General features: G+C 42.4%; 1 protein-coding gene across 7 annotated transcripts in view; it reads left to right on the top strand.

Annotated features, from left to right (window-relative positions):
- meis1b (Meis homeobox 1 b) overlaps positions 1 to 19,172 on the top strand; it is a 214,816-nt gene that overhangs the window by 155,249 nt on the left and 40,395 nt on the right. The gene's annotated exons all lie outside the window — the stretch shown is intronic.

Here is a 19,172-nt window from a genome sequence, read left to right as displayed (position 1 = left end):
AGAGGTGCTGTCTTTCAGATGAGTTAAACCAAGGCCCAACCTGCCCTCTCATGTGGATGTAAAAGATCCCATGGCACCATTCCGAAGGAGAGCAGGGGAGTTATCCCAGGTGTCCTGGTCAATATATATCCCCCAACCAACATCACAAAGAAAACAGATTTTCTAGTCGTAATCACATTGCTGTTTGTGGGAGCTTGCTGTGCACAAATTGGCTGCTGCGTTCCCTACATTACAGTAGTGACTACACTTCAAAGGTACTTCATTGTCTGGAAAGCACTTTGAGACGTCTGGTGCTCGTGAAAAGCGCTATATAAATGTAAGTGTTTCTATTTTTTAAATGCTGTTATTTGGGGGAGGATCATTAGTGGGCAGCTGAAAATCTCATCACTCTGTACCACCAACATTGCTGCTTCCCAAATCAAGATCTTAACCTGTTAAATTTGAAATGCAAGGCAGATCATCGATTTCTCAGGAGCATTTTGGATTACGTATAATATGCCACAATGCAGCCATTTACTATCTAGTGACTTGAGAACCAGATACCTTCCTCAGCATTAAAGCAGTTTTGCAACAAAGGGTACATTTGACAAGTGAGATAAGCCTAGCTCACCGACATAACACAATTGCCACTTGACATCAGCTCTGAAGTGTGCTTATTTTACTCTTTTTATCATTGTTATAAATTATGATTGCCGTCTTTTGGTCGCAGTTATTCCTCATATTATTTCCTCACCTGTTCTACAGCTATAAATTCAAGATGCTCATTTTGGAGTCTCTCCCAGTTCGCTTTTTTCTACTCATGATTTAAGTCAAATCCACAGAGCCAACCCATCATGACTTGACAGGTAACAGAGAATGGCCTGAGAGGCAGATCTGACAATCTGTCCTGAGGGCTTTTATCTGAGCTGTGTCAGATATAGGCCATGTGTGCCAGACGGAGACAGTTTATGAAGAGGAATTGGCATTCTGCGCTTAACAAGCTTTATTCCTCGGCAGGGTTAAATGTGTGCTTGTTCTGTGTGAGACATCTTGTTATGACAGTATATACAAAGACTACGATAGCAAAGGTATATTGGCCAATGCCCAACATCATTACATCATTAATATGGCAAACACTCAGGCAGATGTTAGTCTTGCTGGCTTTAGACACTTGTAAAGTCTCAGATTACTCTTCCTTTAAGTTATCTTCACTTACTCAATTCACACTATCCATTAGATCTCCACCTGTGCCATAGCTTGTCCATCATTTGGGGTCGAGTGCAAGATTTTCCTAAGATTCTGTCCATGGCTGACAGCAGGTGTTCCTTTGTAATTATCTGATAAGAGAATTGTGAACAGCCCCTTGTACAATTTTAAGTGAACGCGACTCTCCTCTAATTCCGGCCTCTTGAGCATCCCTGAGTTTAATTGCTCCACCATCAGCGGCCGTGCCTTCAGCTGCCTGGACCCTGAGCTCTGGGATTCTCTCTCTAAACCTCTCTGCGCCTCTTTCCTCCTTAAAACCTGTCTCTTGATCAGCTCTTGTTCCTCTGACCTGATATGTCTTTAAGTGGCAACATGTTCATTTTTTTTTTATATAATCGCTCCTCTGGGACATTTTACTATGTTAAAGGTGCTATATAAATGCAAGTTGTTGCTGTTCATATAGAGTGCTCTCTGACGTTACCTGACCAAAAAGCTAATGAAGGCTTCATAGTGGCAGGGAATGTGGACTGGAATTTAAACAATCCCACCCCCCATCAATAGCATCCAATTTTCCACTGCTGGAGCTGCCAAACCAGCTCTCAAATGACCCTTTCTCTCTTAAGTAATCTCCAGTAATTTGTGATCAATAACAAATGATCAGATTTCACACATTGACCACTTTCCACTTTTACCCCCGTAATCTTATAACATGCTTAAAAATGGTGTGTAAAGGATGAGGATTGATTGTTGCAGAGTCAATACTGTTGGCAAGGTTTTGGAGGGTGTTTTTGTGTGTGTGTGTGTGTGGGGTGGGGAGGGGGGGGTGTGGTGAAGATAAAAGCTTAAAAGCAGTAAAAACAGTGTTGAGCTGAAGCAACTTGTTCAACAGCATGAATTCATTAGATTCTTCTTCACATGTTCATTAGGTGTTAGTAAACTAGTCACAGCTTCTGGTAATCATTTTGTGGTTACGGCCGGTTTTAAAAAAAAACAAATTTAACCTTGTTTGCTTGTGGAAACTAGCAGGCAGTTAAAGTAAACACATCATTTATCTTTATCCATCCCATTGCCTTCTACACATTCCAATCTTAACCTGCTCTTTCGAGCATGCAAGTGAGATACCCACCAGAAGGCAAGGGGATCCTTCTTGTCAACAACAGCAACTTGCATTTCTATAGGGCCTTTAACATTTTAAAAAGCCCCAAAGGACTTCACTGAAGCAGTCCATGTCCAAATGCAGCAAGTCCTGGACAATATCCAGGCTTGGGCTGACAAGTGGCAAGTAGCATTCACGCCACACAAGTGCCAGGCAAATACCATCTCAACAAGAGAGAATCTAACCATTGCCCCTTGACATCCACCATCTACAAAACACAAGTCGAGAGTGTGATGGAATACTCCCCACTTGCCTGGATGAGTGCAGCTCCAACAACACTTGAGAAGCTTGTCACCATCCAGGACAAAGCAGCCCGCTTGATTGGCACCCCTTCCACAAACATTCACTCCCCCCACCACTGACGCACAGTAGCAGCAGTGTGTACCGTCTGCAAGATCACTGCAGAAACTCACCAAGGCTCCTTAGACAGCACCTTCCAAGCCCACAATCACTACCATTTAGAAGGACAAGGGCAGCAGGCACATGGGAACACCACAACCTGAAAGTTCCTCTCCAAGCCACTCACCATCCTGACTTGGAAATATATCACTGTTCCTTCACTGTCGCTGGGTCAAAATCCTGGAACTCCCTCCCTAACAGCACTGTGGGTGTACCTACACCACATGGACTGCAGCTGTTCAAGAAGGCAGCTCACCACCACTTTCTCAAAAGTATCTAGAGATGGTCAATAAATGCTGGCCCAGCCAGCGAATCCCACATCCTGTAAATGAATAAAAAAAGGAACATAATCAAACAAAATATGACACTGAGCCCCATAAAGAGATATTAGGACATGTAAACAAGGCTTGGTCAAAGAAATAGGTTTAATGGAGCTTCTGAAAGGAGAGAGAAGTGGACAGGTTCAGGGAATATATTCTCGAGTTTCGGGCCCAGGATGCCAAAGGCACAGCCACTGATAGTGGAGCGATTAAAATCAGGGGGTACGCAAGAGGCCAGAAAATGGAGGAGAGCAGAGATCTCTGTGAGGCTGGAAGTAGGGGGTCAGGCGAGCGAGGCCATGGAGGGATTTGAAAACCAGGGTGAGAATTTTAAAATTGAGGCGTAGCCAGTCTGGGGACCAAAGAAGGCCAGTGAGCACAAGGGATGAGGCAATATGCAGATCAGGCAATGATGATGTCATTGGGGACTTATTGCAATTTTCATCAAAGGCCTACCTGGGAAAATCACCATTGCTTCCCCTCCAAGTCAAGCTGGTAGCATGAAGAGCCCAGGGCAACAAGAGGCCAAGAAAGGCCAATTCATTTTATCTATTTTGTGTTTCCTTGTGGGTGTCTCCAGACTCCACACAGAATCCTGAGGCCTCTTCTGCACCCCACCCCCCCAACCCATGCTTCCCTCCCACCCCCAACCACTTACCTGAGTACTGGGCAGTGCTGGGGAGGATTTCTTCAGGTCACCTGGTGGTGGCTTCCTATATCCCAGTGCTTCGAGCCAGGAGTGCGCAGGAGGCTGATGGGGCAGATGAAGCTTCACGGGAGTTGAAATCAGCCCCTGAATATTGGAGGCCTTTCCTGAGTGCCTGTGGCTGGTGGTGTTAATTCACTCTATCATCGAGCACATTCACAAATATTTAATGAACCCTTTCGTTAAGTGCATTTACAAGGAACGTGTAATATAAACAGAACAAAAGCACCAATGCTGTCTTGTTGCACTGTAAACCATCAGACATAGGTGGCTTTGAACTGAAGTCTAGCTACATGCCATTCAGTCTGCTTTGATGAACCTGTCAGTGTGAGTTGCATGTACAGAGCACTGAGCAGCAAGTGGAAACTGAAGGGACAACATATCCATGGCAGTGTCTGTCTACTTGTGCCCAGTATTAAATTGCAGCGTGCCCAAAAGCTTAATATTAAGTAAATAAAAAAAGTTGATTTTTTTTTTTTGCTCCTTTTGTTGCACTGTAACATAAACCTTGGAACATAAAATATGTAAGCATGAGACACATTATTCAAACAGTAAGATAAAATTGTAAGATTTCTATTATTTTATGTATAGCTCTTGTGCAGAATACACTGCCAAGACAATATTTATTTCCTATTTCTGGTTGCCCTGAAGGACATTAAGAGTCAAGCACTCAGTGTGTGACTGTATGTCGGAACAGGCAGAAGCAGGTTCCCTTCCCTGAAGGGCATTAGTGAACCAGATTTTTATGTCAACCCAGTAGATTTCATGGTCATTTTCTGGACAGCAATTTATCCGACAATTTTTTTAATTAGCTATGGGACGTGGGCGTCACTGGCAACGCCAGCATTTACTATCCATACCAGTTGTCCTGAGAAGCTGGTGGTGGGTTGCCTCCTTGAACTGCTACATTGGTTTGATACAACTGGGTGGCTTGCTGGCAGCTTCAAAGAGTAGGTAAGAGTCAGTCACATTGGCATTGAAGTGGGATTTAAGGAATTTAATTCCTCAAATCGCCATAAGGGGATTTGAACTGACAACCTTTAGATTTGGTTTTAATCCAGTGCCATAATCGTTAAGTACCATAGTAATTAAAGTTAGCAGTAAATATTTGCTGATTTTTTTTGTTAGAACTAAGATCTGCTTGTATCATGGTGTGTAGGGCTGTACCCACATTGATAAGGCAAAATAAACTTACCCATCATTGCAGATGAGGGGATATCACAAATTGGATAATGGTTCAATGGACAACCATTTGTCATATCACACTCTCAACTGCCACATACTCTATAATACTGTCCCCTGGCAACAGTATGAATGAATAGGTCAAACTGCAGAGTATTACTTTATTCATAACTACATACAACATTTTCAAAGAAACAGAATTATTTTCATGAGCCTTTTTATACTTCCTTTATTTAGTTCAGGAATATCAATTGCAGATGTGGCATGATGCCACTTTGCATTGTGCTGTTACATTCAAAGAAAAATATTTCACAAGAGCCTATCTGTGGCATAGGAACAGGAGGAGGCCATTTAGTACCTCCTGTTCTGCCATTCAATGAGATCATAGCTGATCTGAAACCTAACTCCACATACCCACCTTTGCCCCACATCCCTTAATACCTTTGGTTAACAAAAATCGATCAATCTCAGATTTACAATTAAGAATTGATCAGGCATCAGTGGATGAATTCTTATATCACTCAACATCCTCCAACAGCAGTTAAAATAGCAAATGCCATATAAACACCCTAGATATCCATCTGCTAATATCAGCAATATGAGTTACATGGAATATAATTTTTACATACTTCATTAGTTTTTCACCACACAAGTGCAATAAAATGTCCGGTCAACAATCAATATAGGTAATAGATTTTATATTGTGCACAGATCTAGGCCTGTCCTGTGTGGATACAGTCACAGTGAATGTTTCCATTAGACCGTTTGAGTGAAATTTGAATCCAAGTTGTTTGTTGCCCAAGGTGCAGTTTGAAAAATGGCTGCAGGTTCTACTTGGCCTCAATATGCAAACTAGAGACAATTTAAATCACTCCCTGTCACAGTAATACATAGATATGCCAAAGTGCTCTTCTGTACACATTAGTTAAAGAAAGGAGAGTAGCTTGATCGAGTTTGCAGTAAACCACATCCCATGAAGTCTTACAGGTCTGCCCAAATTGGTTTCTGCCCTTAGCATATACCAAGTGAAACTGAGTCAGATCAATCTGAACTGGTTTAAACTCCCTGGTGTGCACAGAGGCTCAGCTAATCCTGGAAGTGTGCCAGCATTGGACATGGTAACACTACAAAGCAAAACAAAAGGCATCGAATCAAGCAAGCATCAGGTAATTTCATGCCAGTGAGTTTCAGGGCTTTTTAAGGTATGTTTCTTTACGTCTGCAGATTTTTAGTTTTCCAATAGAGAAAGCTGTGTTCAGAGAAAGAAAGATTTTGTACAGTAACACTTTCATCACCAAACACTTTGCAATCAACCTCTTATTTCCTATTGTTTGAAAATACAAAGCTGTCCTGTGGCGATGGTATAAGTGAATCAGCCAAGCTGCAGAATATTCTTTTATTTATAATTACTCATTTTAAACCCACTTCAATCTCATAGCTCATTGTTTTAACCCTTACCCTTTTGGATAAACATACTCCACGGGATTATTCCTGCAGACACAGTAACCCGATCTGTAAGAGTTGATTGAGACATTTTTCGATTATTAATAAAAGTGACAATACTTCAGATATCCAACGCCATAGTTTCAAATTTGTATAAAAAAAAGTCCTTGTAAAGTGAATTTTCACTGAAGCTGCACAAGACATTTTTGAGAAAGCTGCAGTATTTTTGTAAAGCACATTATCTGGATTTCATTTCCTGTAGTTTCAACATTCAAATCCATACAGACTGACAAAGTGGACACAGTCCTCAAAATTTACAAGGTGGTCTGTAATTTTAAATATCAGCATGAAGGTGTCTATGTAGTAACTCAGAGAATAATTCTTTTTAACTGTGCGTTGTTTTTAGAACTGGGATTCAGTGTCAAGAGCAAAAAGGAGTAAAAGCGTCTCACATTTAGAGTATGGATAATGAAAGTGCTGTGGTGTCTCGCAGAGTCAGGAGTTTTTTTCTCCTGCTTTATTCCGAATGTGTTAGCAATTCATCTTCATCATGGGATCCGAGAGATTTGATGTGGTGCAGGCCCATCACGTCCACTGTATCCCTCCTGTGTGAGCTCTCCCTCAGCAATTACAAACTTTAATCCTCATACCCTTCAACATTTTACTTCTCCAAGTGCTTGCTCAATTCCCCTTAAAAACCATGATTGACTCAACTTCAACATCCACTTATGGTAATGCATTCCACATCCCAATAACCATTTGAATGAAAAATTCTTTCTAACCATGCCCTTAGTGCTTTAACACTGAGATTTTGCTTATTCTAGCTGTTGTTTCTTTCCTTTATAATCATTTGCCTGCGTCTCAGCTATGTCACCCATGAGTTGGTTAACTCAAGGCAAAAAGAATTGTAAATATTCTTTGGTACGTGGCATAGAGGGAAGTATTTTGTGGAGTTGCACTAATAGCTCTTGGATATCATTGATCTCCTGGATTTGAAAGGGAATTTCATGGCAAACTGCCATCTTCTGAAATATCTAAAGATTGCTATCCATCAATAATCCCTTTGGTTTTTAAGCTCGCATTTCTTCTTTTTCCCTTCCTCTTTGCCAAGGTATGTTTCTCAGTTTTTGGAATGGCATTTGCCCTGTGCAAATCAGCCTGAGTTTGGGACGCTTTGGCTGACTAACTTTTCACAGTCACTATCAATGTTGGGAGAGAGTTTAATTTCCGGGTTTCTCATGGCAACAGTGGACTTTTCTATGGCAGTTGTTTTGAAGTCGTCCAGCTAGAACCTTGGCTTGAGAGAGGGTGGTACCAGAGCTGAGAGATTACAGCTATCAGGAAAGATTGTGGCTTTTCTCTTTAGAAAACACAAAACTCGGAGGTGACCCGAGAGATATTATTCAAATCCTAAATGGGTTGGACAGGGTAGATGTGGAGGGAATGTTTCCACTGGTGGAAGAATCTAAAACTGAGGGCCATCAGTGCAAGATAGTTACTAATCAATCCAATATGGAACTAAAGAGAAATTTCTTTATTTGGAGAGTGGTTAGAATGTAGAACTCGCTAGCACAGGAAGGGGTTGGGGCAATTAACTTTGATATTTTCAGAAGGAAACTAGATGAGCCCATGAGAGAAAAGGGAATAGAAAGATATGCTGAAAGACTGAAATGAGGCCGATTGCCTGGGAGGAGACTTGTGCGGAGTATAAAGACCAACACAGAGTAGTGAGGCCAAATGGCTTGTTTCTGCGCTGTGTGTACTATGCAGTCATGAATGATACTGTGACTCAAGTCTTCAGCAGCAGGTGTCTAAGCACTTGAGCTATTGTGCCACCAGCTCAGTTCTTTACACCAGAGAAACTAGTGGTTGTGATATTCATGTCTTGCTGTCAGCATGTGCAGAGCCTGATTCAGGAGAATTAAGGCTTGCTCACATCAAAGTTTTCTTAATGCTATTTATATGCAATCTGCCTCTCTGGTATGTTATGATTGCGTAGGCCTGATTTGCACCTGTACTGTACTCACAACTGTTAAAACAGGAAGATGCATTAACTGTACAGAAGTCAAGCCAACAAATTGAAAGTTGTGTCCTTAGGGACGCCAGTCTTCTTTATATCACAATTAGGCTACCAGGGCCTATAGAGCAATGAGCATTTTATATTGTTACAGTGTGTCAATTAAATGTTAGCAATTTTGATATTTGAATCATCAATTTTAGTAAATTAGTTATTTGTTTTCTCAGGAGCTTCTCTCGTTAGTCTGTGCTATTCTCTCCCCCCAGTGAGCAGTGGAGGCTGGGTCACTGAATATATTCAAGGCTGAGTCAGACAGGGTTTTGATTGACAAGGGAGTCAAGGGTTATGGGGGAGAGGCAGGAAAGTGGAGTTGAGGCCACAGCCAGATCAGCCATGATCTTGTTAAATGACAGAGCATGCTCGATGGGTCAAATGGCCTACTCCTGCTCCTATCTCATGTTCTTATGTTCTAAGCCAGTCAGATATAATAAAAATAACTTGCTTTTAACAACACTACCTCAGAACATCCCAAAATGCTTTACAGCCAATGAAGTATTAATGAAGTGTAGACAATGTTATGATGTAGAAAAAGCAACAGCCAATTTACACACAGAAAGATCCCACAAATAGCAATGTGATGATGGCCAGATAGTATTTTTTTTCCTGATGTTGATTGTTGGTGGAAGGGTTGAGAAGCAGGCGACATTGATTTAAATTGATTTATGCAGTGCGTGGTTAGTGTCTGGGTTGCACTGGCTGAGAGTGTGGTGGAGGCAGAGTCAATCGAGGCCTTCAATAGAGAATTGGATAAAGGGAAACAAATTTGCAGGGCTACGGGGACGAGGTGGGGGAGTGGAACTAGGTGAGTAGCTCTTCCAGAGAACTAGCATAGACATGATGGGCCGAATAGCCTCCTTCTGTGCTGTAACTATTCAATGATTCTATGATTCAGAAATTAACATTGACCAGGACAGCAGGGGTAATTCTGCCACTCTTCTTCAAAATAGTGCCACGAGATCTTTCAGATACACCTGAGAGGGCAGATGAGGTCTCATCCAAAAGACAGCACCTCCCACAGTGCAGCTCTCTCTCTCTATGTCACGCTAGATTTGGTTGCTCAATTCTCTAGGGTGGAATTTGAACCTAAAACCTTCTGAGTCAGAGGTGAGAGTGCTACCCACTGAGCCAAAGCTGACACTCAGGTTCAGGCTTTCACCTAACATGGCAGGCTTTCCGCCCAGCCCACCTCCGCACCCGGCAGCCTCCTTACGTCTTCCGGAGTCTCCCACCCCAACTTCGAATCCAGCCGCCCCACGCCAACCCTCCCCACCCCCCACCTCACCCACCCCCGTCAGGCCGAAAATCTGACATCCATGCAGTTATCTTTAAAGGTCAGGTCAGTGGAGCCGGGAATTCTCCCATCTCTGCACACTCAACCTGGGCACAAAAACCCGGGCCTCAATGTTTAATATCTTATTATGTATTGGGTGTACTTTATCCCTTGTATTTTCTGATAATTGGATTCTTTTAATTTATACGTTTTGAATTTGTGGACCAGATTCCTGTTGCTTTACAAGTCTACAAGTAGACTTCCTCGTCCTCGTTCACAAATCCTCCATCGGCTTGCCTATCTCTGCACCACTCCCAGCTCTGGGTGCTGCTCTTCTAAATCCAACCTTCTCTGCTTCCCCCAGTGTGCTCAGCCATCTAGCCTCACAGTCCAATTCTCACTTCTCCTGCAAAAACTACTTCACATCTGTGCCTATGATCATGCCTTCAGTCACTTGCCCTACATTTTCTCCTTTGTGCAATGCCCTGGGATATTATACTACATTACAGGCACTATATAAATGCAAGGTGGTGGCCCATAATTTGCTGTCAAAATAATGAGGGTGGGGTGGCAGCAAACATCAGGGGATCTAATTGTATTGCTATTACTTCTGCCACAGCAACTTCAGGTAAGGTGTAAACGCGCGGTGAAAAAAAAGATGGAACTCCAAAAGTTACTGTCCAAGTTGTAGCTCTTTTAAAGCCAACCAAATAATCCAATTGAGGGATAAAACAAAACACAGCCCCTAAGTTAGGTTAGCTGTAAAACCAAGGACAAAGTTTAAAGAAAACTTACAAACATCAAATCAAAATGTGATTAAGGGGGTCGATAAAGCACCCCAACCCCCTGTCCAAGTTGTACCACTCTGCCATTAGGTTCGTGAAAATAGCATTTCATATTGAAATACATTGAATGGCATGAAGGCACTGTATTTGCACAGGAGATGAAAACTAAATTCACCACAGAAAGTTAGATCAGACTAAATACCCATTTAATGATGTGGTAAATATTAATTACTGCCAATCAATTTCTGTTCCTGAAAGTTAATTATTACAAGTGTGGAGTCTCATTCCTTCAGGTTTCAATTATTATTGGAGATAACAAAGATGTGAAATAAAAACATATTGTTCTTCTCTGAAATACTGAATGTGCTACCCCTTCAAATTTATATTTAATCTAAGATAATTTCAAGGGGAATGAATGAACATTGGTTTATTTTTTTTTCCTTTATAATCCAGTATATATGTAAGATGATGTGAATGTGTGTTTATGGGACATTGTTGGAGCGTACTTTTTACAACAGTTTACATAGCAAGCTCCCACAGATAGCAAATGGAGGAATGACTAAGTAATGTTTTTGATAGTGTTAGTTTTGGAAGGACACCAAATGGCTCATTTTAACTTGTCTGTCCTGCTGGAGTGCAGTTACAATGTCTGTATGTACCTGAAGTGAGGCTCTACCTTCAACATTCTAATATGAAGACAGTAGTATAAACAACTTCTGCTCTTGTTTCATCATATGCAAGTTTGTTTAGAAATAACAACTTGTTTTTATATAGTGCCTTTAACATGGTAAAACATCCCAAAGTGCTTCACAGGAGTGATTATCAAACAAGGATTTGGCATTGAGTCACATAAGGAGATATTAGAATAGAGTCTGAAAGGCTGGTCACTGAGATAGGTTTTAAGGAATGTCTTAAAGGAGGGGAGAGAGGCAGAGAGGATTAGGGAGGGAATTCCAGAGGTTAGGTCCAAGGCAGTTGATGGCAAGGACACCAATGGTGGAGTGATTCAAATTGGGGATGCACAAGAGGTCAGAATTAGAGGAGTACAGAGGTCTCAAAGCGTACTGGGTCTCGAGGAGGTTGCAGAGGTAGGGAGGGGGCAAGGCCATGGAGGGACTTGAAAGCAAGGATAAGAATTTTAAAATCAAGGCTATTTCTATTCTCGGTAGGTGAACGGCAGTTGCCAAATGTATTTTTGTACAAATGAGATATAAGCAATAAACTTTTTTTTAAAAAAACAAGTAAAATCAGTTCCTGTCCCTCTTGGCCTTGCTGAGTTTCGAGGGATATTCCATATTGTGCTTCTAAAGCGGGTGGGTTGCTCTCTGGTTCGCAAAGTGATGTCTTACAGCTCGGCTGAACCCGAGTGGAGGAGGAGGAGGCGGAGTAAACCGAAGAAGCGTTGCCAAGCATGACTTCATGAAAGTTGGCTTCAGTTTCAAGCAACTTTTTAAATGTCCTGTAGCTTCAGTGCAGGACGTAAGGAGACTGCAATTCAGGGTCTTTAGCAGCTGTTCACTGTGGGGTAGTAGCAGCAGTTTACCCATTTGTATAGCCGAAGAGCTCGAGGCAGAGCGCCGTCTGTTCCGAAGCCTTTTGCGGACCACTTGTGACTGTGCTTCGTTACAAACAGCGCTCCGTCCAGGACCTGGCTTCGATGCTACTGCACAATTACCTATTGTCGGGAAAGTGACAGGCTAGTCTTAACTCAAACATAAACACCAATCCACTGTTAACGTTAATGGTAAAACCATGGATTGCTTGATTGACCTGAAGGTTTTTGTTTGTGCCAAGTAAACAGGGGGCAGACACAGCCTCAATGAATTAAAGTGATGCTTTGCAATCATCTATTTTCTTGCTGGAGCTATATGGGACTTGAGGGCAGGTCATGTCGAGGCTTTTTTTTCTTCCGTCCAGGGTCCAGGGGGGGCAAAAAAAATTGGCCATTGTAGGTGATTCCGTTAACCCCCAGCTTATCACATAGGACTCCCACCCAGAGGTCATGAGTTCAGCTTTCGGCCTTAATGGACATTGGACAAGTTTGAGCAGCATTTCTCTGCGTTGCTAGGTGGAGGCTTTAGCACAGCAACAGAGCACTTTTTTTTTCTTAAGGGAAGCCGGCAGGTTGAGTCCTGCCCTTGCAGAGCTGCATCTTCGACAACCTGAGTTCGCACTGGATAATCAGGTTGGTTTACCTTCATGCTGGAGACTTAACGCGGGCCCTTGTTTTAGAAAGGAAGAATGGGAGCTGGGGCAAATTCCATCGTTGGCTTGGAGGGTCGATCACCTTTAACCCGTCCGGGGGTTGGACACGGAATTCTAATATTTGCTCTGCTGATGTCGAGAAGTAACTGATAAAGCTCAGCAACTTACAGACAAAAGCCGATCCGAATAATTTAAAAAAAAAACACACACAGACACAGGTACAGGTGGCAAAGGATCTGCTATTTTAAAAACTGGGCTTTTGAGGAGGTGAATTTTCATCAGGAGAGAAGAGTTTTCTGACTGTTGGCCACAAATCAATTTTGTTGACCGTGCAGCAGAAGTGGAGATTCACCCTTTAAGTGTCTGATTTACTTTATTAATAAATTTCTCGGTATCCCAATCAATAATTGGACTGTCCAGTCAAAAGCCTTCCCTGCAGCTTTATATGTAAAGCAGATTAAACCAGAGGAGGGGGGATAGTCTCATTAAAATATTTAAAAGCCAACTCGCCTCCTGGGAGCAGATTGACTCCCTCCCTCCCTTCTCCTTGTCCCGCCCCCATTACGGGAGGTGGGTGGGTTGAAAACGGGTGTGAGATTTTTTAAAGTTTTAACATCTCACCCCACCGGTTTAAGGGAGTTACTGTTCCAGCTCATTGATTTTTGAAGCGCCCGGAATGTCAGGAAACATTTTTTTTAAAAAATAAGTGCTTTTCTTCAATTTCACAAAATACAATTTTAACCACGGAACTCTCGAAATTGCTTCATTATTTTGGCCATCGTAGATAAAAGAGCCAGTTTAAAGTAAATGTTTTATTTATGTTGGTGTTTTAACATCTCCCACTTAAGGCAATATTTAAATAAGGTTATTAAACAATCTCTATTCTGGTGTTATTTTGGGGGGGGGAAATAGCTTAAAAAACAATCAAATAGCAAAGAAACAACAAACTCATTACACTAAACTTGCACCTGGTAAAATGAGATTGGAAGTACTCTGACTGTCTGCCTGCCCAATCTTTCATTGCAAGTGCAGGCATACATGCCCGTTGGAAACAGCAATCCTTGTGTAAACTAGTGACTAAGAAAGGTAATCTTTGTGAAATATCACAGGACATAAAAGGAAATTCTTTGCTTTGCTAAGTAGCTACAACTGTTGCCTCAATGCAGAACTCACACTGTGAAACTACAGATCCTGTTGCTGACACTGGGATTTGTGCGGTCTCTTGTTGTTATAGTAGTGTGTCTATTAGATCTCTGTGGCTTTGTTTAGGCTTCACAAAATGTCATTCAATCAATCAGTGAAAACGACCACATTTACCAAATCCCCATGTGCTGATAGTGCCAGATCACTTGACTTCGCTCGGCTGAGAATCCAGATTGCTGTGTGGGGCCGAAGGACTGACCTGCTCCATATCTGGAGGCAAGTCCCCCTTCCATGAGACCATGATCCCTTCTACCTGGACCAGTGGACGTTAAGAGATGCCCCGGTACTGTTTTCAAGAAAAGCAGAGCTTTCCCAGTAAACTCCTCTCTCTCTTAATCAGCGCCGCTATAAACAGATGAACAGGTTATTCACTGAATTGGTTTTTGTGACTCTTGCTGAATGCTAAAACGGCCGTTGTGCTTGCACAACACCAGTTCATTAGACTTTTAAACCCCAAAAAAAACGTACTTCACTGTGAAGTATTTCAGATGACTCAGTGCGATGAAGGTGCTAAGCAAGTACACGTGTTATTCACATTGTCATGGAACACGCGGCACATGGTCGACCTAGAATTTAGGGTAGAGTCATAGAGGCCTACGGCACACAAAAGGCCCTTCGGCCCGTCGAGTCTGAGTCTGCGCCGGTCAAACAAGCACCCTAACTATAATGGCAAATGGTAATGGTAAAAACAAAGGGAAAAGAAGAGAGTCTTGATTTGTTTTTATTTTTCAAAGGGCTGGAAAGTCTCAGCAAGTCTGCCAGCCTCTGTCCTCTGTGGAGAGGGAAACAGAGTTGGAGTCCAATTAAGACTTTGGATTTTCCAAACCCCCCCCATTTCAGCTCTCCAGCATCCAGCTTTCATTTTAACCTTGATTCAAACACTTCCCTACATCCATCGCGATTTATGTTTTTCAGGTTGGTATTCGTAATAAAATAAACAAATAAACAGCTTTCGTTTGTACGCAAAGGAAGTCGAGCCTCCAAATCATGCTGCCTAAAATACGGCCTTGATTGCCAGAGAAGGAAAGATAGCAAAAGGCTCTTCGGGACCCCTGGGATGTTTCATCATCATTATTCTCCCGCTAACTTTTGTTAGATGTGCAGAAACCTGTCCGAATGACAGTGCACTTTTAACTCTGCTGATGTACGGTTGCATCCTTCTGTTGGTCATTTCGTACAAGTACTTTAAAAGGGTGCTTCCGCGCTTTTGGGGCCACTCTCGCCCCCCCGGGACGGCGTAACTCGAGGGTACTGTCGGCGTAACGAGCGTATCCGAGGCATGGTCGCCCAGAGAGAGAGAGAGAGCAACATGGAAGGCGGGCGGGCTGCGCAGCAGCAAACAGCTGGACCAATTTATTTAAACACTTTTTTTTTATTATGGGGATGAGAAGCTGACCTGAGAATAACCCTGGTGGGTGGAGCAAGAACATTCTGTCGTTTTATTACGTTGACCAGCCGGGACGTCTCTCTGTGCCTTTGCTGTAGCCTGACACATTGCGGAGATAGAAGTGATCCCAGTGGGTTATTGCAAAATAAATACTGAGTACACCGAGATAAGTTGTTGACTTAACAAAATGTTGGCAAAAACGAGTTGCTGGATATCCATCCAGCTAAAGTTGTGGGAGGAGTTGTTCCTCCTTGTGTTTTGTTTTAATACTGTCTTTATTATTGCCACTTCTAATCCGAAGTTATTGAAAGCAAAGTAACTTATTTTTTTTAAAAAAAAATGAGAGAGAAAGCGCCCCTTGTTGCTCCTGGTCAAAACCTCCTGCATTTGCGAATAGGTCGGGCTCAGCAGAAGTTTCTAACCCCAAATGTGCTGCTCCCCACCCCGCCCCGTCCTTTTTAAGGAGCATTGTACTTTTCAGGCACAATGTAATTGCATTTTCCGGGATAAAAGGGTTAGCAAGAATGCCATAGAAAATAGTGACAGTTGTGCTTTGGTTTCAGAAGTTCACGGGAAACCTTTAGTTGCACTGGCTTCCTGCAAGGAGAGGAATTCAGGAGACTCGGTGTGTCCTGGAAGGGGGCGGGGAGGGGACTCTCTCTGTGTGTAGGCATGAATGAGGAATGTTGGGTTTGCGGGTCTGCACAAGATGAAAGGCCCTCCTTAGCTCCGTTGATTACAAAAAAATGCTTTCAGAAAGACACAATAGAGATAACCTCCACCATCACTCGGCCTGATGTTTCCCTGTGATATTTATTTATTTTTTAAATCCTGATTCGTCGCGGAATAAAAGGAGAAGCAGTTTTGGTTAATAATGACCTTATTCGTACAGTGAATGTTATACACCTGTACCTTTTAATGACAGTCAAGAATTTAGTCATCCTTGCACTCCCGGCCCCCCTGTGACACCTTTGTTTAAAAAAAAACTCCACCTTAAGACATGACTAAGGGTGAAATGGTCCCATAATTAATTTTTAAAATCTTGGGACGTATGGAGTTCAGTAGCTGCTTCCTGTAGCATTTGGAGCTGTATGTGACAACTGCTCAGCAATTTTCCCTCCAATAACCCTTCGCTGTTTGTTTCACGTCGCGGCCCCTTTAAGAGAGCCGCCCATCCCCTTTAAGAGAGCCGCCCGTCCCCTTTAAGAAAGCTGCACCGTCGAACAACTTAAAGGGGACGTTGCTTCCAGGTACGACCGATTTCAAAGCAGCTTGTTCATCGGTCAAACCTCTCGAATGTATATAAATCACTGGAGCTGTTTTTTTTTCCCCCCCTCCTGCCTGATCTTTTTAAGTTAAATACATATCCACAAAGTGAAAGCTTTAATTGAATGTTATTATTCATTTTTGTCAAAAGGGTTGTATTTGGAAAGGCTTTCTCCCCCCCCTTCCCCCCCAACTCATTGTATGATGAAGTTAATCGTTGTGCTGTGTTAGATGCAGCCAGAAAAGAGGTCAGTGGAGACTAAATGCCTGTTCTGTTTGCCTCTGGAGAGTCACGGAAAAATCCGCTTTAATAAGGCTGGCGCTATACTGTGCGGAGCCGTACCCTATTGCTGAGTCAGATAGAGAAACGGTGCCATGTCAGCAAGGGAACAAAAGTGAGGGTTGCTATGGGGCTGCAGTGAATATTGTCAGCGTGGGTTTTTTAGTAACTGGAGGAGTGGAGGCTGCAGTGGGACACTGGAAGATTAGTAGGTGTGAGCTGAGATTTTATAATGGTCAACCCTGTGATTTTCATTACCTCCAGTAAGGCTTACACTTACAGATTTTATTCCCATGTTTAAATAAAGAAATCCCTTTCCTTTCCTCATGCTTCACTCATTATTAGTGAATTAATGGTGGAAGGGTCCTGCCACAAGGGATCTTTACTCTAGCAGCATTAGCAGCCCGAATTGTCCTTTTTCCTTTAGCTAGTCTTCCCTGTGGCGGGGTTGCTCTGATCAGCTAGTCCCATAATTTCTCCTTTTTATTCTTTCTTGTAAATGGCTCCCTCTGTAGATTCCACCACACACACACACACACACACCTGTACGGACTGCACTTTTGAATGAGTAAATGGGCAGCCTCGCCAGGTGAGGTGTGCAAAGGTGACAAAACTCGCTCAGCCTAGTTTGCCACTGTCCCTTTAGGCAAGTGGATTCTTTCTACTTGCAGGCAGGCGTGATGAAGTGAGAACCCAACTCCCAACATGTCGATTGTTTCTGCAACTTAAACCATGGGCATCACATTAGTTTAGCACCAGGAACGGTGACTATGTACAATTGAGAAGGGAAGGTGATACATTATTGAGTTTTCTTTTCAAATAAGACCTTATAAAAGAAACTCATCTATGAGAAATTGTGTAAATAATTTTTAGTGGGTTTAATTTCCTCTGCTACTCCTGATCTAACATACAGATCAATGCATTTGAATGAATTATTTTAAAGCTCTTACAGTGGTGGAGACAGAAGCTTTTGCAACTATATTGATGTGACTTTTACGGCCAGCAGTGAAACAGCAGTGCTGACAACTGACCTTGAAGAAAGCTGCCCACAAAGATCTAGTGATCTCTAGGGCATGGATTTCCCCTTTCCTGACATCAGTTTGAATCTGGTGCCATATCCAGGAATCCAGCAGCAGTGATATCATCAAGCAGGCTAAGCAGCCAATCATGTTGAAGAATTCTCACAGACAGCAAATCAGGAAGCACAATACACTGATTGCCCTTCCCTTTCTAATCGTTTACAGAGAGGGAAATAAAGATTGGGACATATACAGGTAGAAGCTTAGAAAATTTTGTTATTTTAAAATTTTGTGGAATTTCTTTATCATAATGGAGAAATTTGAAATCCCACCAACACAAAATTAGTTATTTAGAGCCGGGGGTGGGGGTGGGGCGTGCAGTTAACAGTAATAATGAAGTTAATTTGCTGTTTAAAAACCCAGTTACATCATATTCAGCAGTGCGTGACCTTTTTCAAGAGGTTTTACGGTGAGATTAGCAGTGTAAAAGCGGAGAATCTTGTCAGTTCAAGTGACTTCTAAAGATTGCCAGGAGGAGCTAGGAACCAGCGACAACAGCTCTGGATTTCCAGGTTTAATTGCACATGTGCGGACTCCAGAAGTTGCCGGTCATTCTCAAAGTTGTAATGGCAGTGAATTCTAACAGTTTCATTGATATTACAGCTGCAAAATCCAAGCCAATTAATTGTGACTAAAGTTAGTGCCTGGAGAAGATTAAATCCATTGGTTACTGGAATTGATTGACTTCTTTTCATTATCCCATTGAATGGCTGAATGGGCTCGAGGGGCTAAATGGCCTCCTCCTGTTCCTATATTCCTAAGGGTAGGCTGGGAAATTGGAGTCAATGTAAAATTTTAGCCAGAACTGAATGGAAGAGTGGGTTCAAGGGTCTGTATGAATTACCTCTGCTCTTCATGTTCTTAACATCAAATGATTTCTTACCTGTGTTCCATTCCACAATGTTCCCACCAATGTTAAGTATACTTCTTAACAATATTAGGGCGCTTTGCATTCTGAAACGTGCTGTCAATGTGGAATTGTTCATGTGCTCTCCTCCAGTCCAGGTCAAGAAAAATGAGAGAGTGAATGAAGACAAATATTGCAGGACAAGAAGGTTATTCAAAAGTTGAATTTCTTCCACAACAGAGTCAATTTGAATTCTCTGCATGGGCTCTGGCTCCTTTGACCAGGCCTTTCCCCCACTGCTGCTCCAATAGGAGTCTGACTTAAGGTTGAAAAGCAGGTTTTCCACAGACTATTGCATCAGTCCACACATTAAAGGTTCCTC

Source organism: Cetorhinus maximus, chromosome 14, assembly GCF_964194155.1.
Source record: "Cetorhinus maximus chromosome 14, sCetMax3.hap1.1, whole genome shotgun sequence".
Classification (NCBI taxonomy): Eukaryota; Metazoa; Chordata; class Chondrichthyes; order Lamniformes; family Cetorhinidae; genus Cetorhinus; species Cetorhinus maximus.
The sequence above is the reverse complement of the archived record's forward strand: the minus strand, read 5'-3'. Positions and strand labels throughout refer to the sequence as shown.